Source organism: Echinops telfairi, unplaced genomic scaffold (genome assembly GCF_000313985.2).
Source record: "Echinops telfairi isolate 266 unplaced genomic scaffold, ASM31398v2 ScPeMD7_26;HRSCAF=91, whole genome shotgun sequence".
Taxonomy (NCBI): Eukaryota; Metazoa; Chordata; class Mammalia; order Afrosoricida; family Tenrecidae; genus Echinops; species Echinops telfairi.
Genome location: NW_022103923.1, coordinates 2,189,266 through 2,192,952, shown reverse-complemented (window position 1 = coordinate 2,192,952; position 3,687 = coordinate 2,189,266). Strand labels below are relative to the sequence as shown.

At 45.8% G+C, this 3,687-nt stretch overlaps 1 pseudogene; it reads right to left on the bottom strand.

The window, feature by feature from the left end:
* Nucleotides 1–461: 461 nt before the first annotated feature.
* On the bottom strand, nucleotides 462–3,025 carry LOC105979705 (annotated as a pseudogene).
* Nucleotides 3,026–3,687: the final 662 nt, after the last annotated feature.

Here is a 3,687-nt window from a genome sequence, read left to right as displayed (position 1 = left end):
GGCGTGGCAGAACTCAACCCCCAGGGAAGTGAGAACATTATTTCAAAAAGTTCAAAGCAGTTACTGAGCCAAGTGCAAAGGCCCAAGTCAAATCTTGGGCATCTTTACAGATATATGGTAGGGTGTGGACCCCAGCTTGCTAAATAACAGGAATGGAAATTGCTTTCAGAAATCAATGGAGGCAAAGAGAACCTGGCACCAGAAGGGTCTGGTGAGAAAAGTGGGCAAGGGAAGAGATAGGAATCCTCCTCTCTGCTCTGTAACTACCTAAGGACAAGTCAGGTGACCCCAGAAGAGGCCCATAGTAGATAGTGGCTACTTGGATTCCATAAGGGAGAGACTAGTCAACTAGTATTGCAATGGGGGATATTAGACATAAGATTGAAGACAAATGGTTCCAATTTCTGCACTATTTGTGCAGTTACTGGTACTTCTGGGTGATTGGCCTTTTCTAGGCCCTCCTAGCCAAAGACTTGAAGTCCACAAGGTCATGCAACTCTAATTAGTGGCACTGTACTCATGGCAGAAGCATCTGTCCCCAGCTTCTGTATATTACAAGACTCTGCCATAGTTTCAAAGTCCGGGCCCACCAACATCACATAGGTGTCTTCCTATAGTTCTCGCTGCTACTCCATTGGTTTCCAGGTACTGTGAGTTGCCTGCCTCGGATGCCATCATAAGCATCAGACATGAGGAGGATAACAAGCTCCAAACCTGTCCTCATGGGAGCCTTGCAGAGGGTTTTGGCCAGAGCAACCAGGCCTGTTATTGTGATCATGGACCAACATTGCATCACCAACTTCAAGCTTGAGGTTGAGTCCTCCGGCTGAACTGGTAAACACTAGAGTGTCCACCCCCAGATGCCAGCAAACCCTCGTTGGGAATATGACCTTGCAGAGTAGGTAGTCTTCAGACAAGTGGAGTCTGCCCTCCATCACCGCACAGGCTCTGCCCTTCAGGAACCCAAACAACAGCCAACTAACATGTCCTAGAACTTGGGGAGAAGTGGAATATCTCACTGTATTCAAAGATCTGAACCTGAGTTCTTTCCTCAGCTGGGCCTCCTAACTCAGAACCACAGTTCACAGCCACCTGAGACCAGTGCCTGATGCTGGACATAAGCCGTTTTGCTGTGCTCTGGTCATTTTCATATGTGAACTGGTTCTCTGAGACCCTCAGAATGAGTCTGGGGGTTTGGGCTTGTATCCACTTGTGTGCCTTTGAGCTGCAGTTCCTGGGATGGGGTTGACACAGTCTAGCTCTTCTTTCCTTGATGCACTTAATGTTTGACAGTGAGGACAGAGGACTATTGTCCACGAAGACAATATTACTTAAAGAACCGGAAGTAGAAGCAAGTGCCCAGGGTTGAAGGTACAGAACCTCCACTTCCCTTCCTCTTCACAGAAGGCCCACATTTTGGTTGCATAAGTGTCCTGGAATTAAGTGTTGATGGAATATATTGTTGAGAAACTATCTCACAGATGAGCCCACTGCAGTGCCCAGAGACGTGAAATTGGACGACATTGTACAGTAACAGTCAGGCCTACGATTTGAGCCCAAGTCAAGTAAAATGACAAGACTTTATTATTAAGACTTTGTTTGGGGGCCTATTGCGAGTTCTAAGTATTTTGTTTACCTCCTTCCTGTCAAAAAAAACTGGTGGGTTTCATTGCTACTTATTTGATCTTCTCAAGGCCAACCCGAGTTTAAATTCCTCATTCTCTCCTCCTTCTGCCCTTTTCTAGTCATGGGCCTCTGGCAGCTTGCTACTAGCTCTTGGTGGCTGAGAGCAGGGATCCTCTCCGCAGATAGCTTTCATAGCTCCCGAACACACCATCCTTTGCCTCATCAACCAGACACAGCCCTCTGCTCTCTCGCTGGATGCTTTCCACTGTTAACGTGATACATCCAGGAGTCACCTCAGGGAGCTGTTGCTCAGGCTTCTCATAGGTGCTATCTAGCTCACCTCAAGAGCCAGCCTACCAAACGACAGCTATTCTTCTCTCCGGTCGTTGTTTTTGCCTCCAAGCAACCTAGTTTCTTGGACATATCACACCAAACAAGGCATGGGGGAGTTTATAAAGAGCTCAGCAAGTGGATCCAGAAGCAGTCGTGGCAACAACAGTAGCCACAAAGTGGCCAGAGTCCTCTTGTTCCAAAGTGATTTCTTCTGAACTGCCAAGTGCGGTCATATTCCATGTAGAAAAAAGGTACACATACCACTTTGCTTCTCGATTCTGAAAACGCAAAGCCATGTGAATCTGACTTTTGCAGCTCCTATGCCCCCTAACTGGGCTCTCCTTTTCTTCCAGGATTCTCTCTTTCTTCACCTCATTTGCTTCCCCAGCCTGAGTAGAGGCACAATGGTGTCTGTTTTCATTTCGAGACCTTGTAGTTTGCCCTTCTCTGTTGCTCCCAGCCTCCAGGGGTGGTCAGGAATGAAATGGTGCTTCCCCTTGGTATGTCCATCTGCCTGTTCCACAGGGCCTGTGGCAAGTCTTGCTTTCCCAACCCAGCTCACCATGCTACCTGCTTCCCTTTGGGCCACTCTAAAGTTGAAACTCCTTTCAGGCTAGGAAGTTGAAGATGGGGAAATTAACATGAAGAAACAGATGTCTTCACTGTGGGAGCATTTATAAGGTTCAGAGGACAAATAGCTTGCTGGAGGCAAGGGATATATATATGTGTGTGTGTATATATGGTATGTATATATACATACGTGTATATATACATATATATGTGTGTGTGTATATATATATATATATTCACACAAGTCATTATAGCTGCATGTGAATTTTCTCAGAAACACACCGCCCCAACATTATACATAGTGAAAATGCTGGGCACACACGTATCCCTCCTCCGCTAGCAGGGGAAAAACAACATTTTGGACATTTAAAAGGACTCCTTTCATCTAATCAGGCACAGTCTTCTCTAGTTCACACTCGGACACACCAAATAAGATGACAGAGATGTAGGTGGTCATGGGACCTATCTCCAGGCTCCCAGCTGCGAGCAAGGCCATGATTGTTTATGAAGAGAAGACAGACATGTTCACAATCACCATGTCTACCTACTTTTGTAGCAGGCAAGAGGATCAGAAAGATTTGCAAAGAACGTTGAAAGTACCTCGAACTGCCAAAAGAAGAAACAGATCTGTCTTAGAAGAAGTAGATCCAGAATGCTCCTTAGAAGTGAGAATGATGAGGAGACTCCATCTCACATTTGGACATGTTACCAGGAGAGATCAACCCCTGGAAAAGGACAACACACTGGGTAAAGTAAGAGAGCAGAGCAAAGGTGGATGGACACAGAGGCTGCATCAATGGGCTTAAACATAACACCCATTGTGAGGATGGAGGTGGACCGGGCAGTGTTTCCTTCTGTTGTACTTAAGAGTCACTGTGAGTCAGAACCGACTTGATGGCACCTAACAACAATAACATCTTAGAGGAGGACTTTTAACCAGAGTTCCATAGAGGGCTTGGGAGATACAGTTTGGGGGTCTATTAACGTGGATGGGGAAAAACTGACATTTGTATTCCATTACCTTCTGAGCATGTTCTTTGTTCATGGACTTAGAGAACAGACTACAGCTTTTATCAATTGTATTTGAGTCATTGCCACCAATACAGGTTGCAGACATGTTTTTATCACTTTACCCTTCTTGAAAATGTCTTGTATATG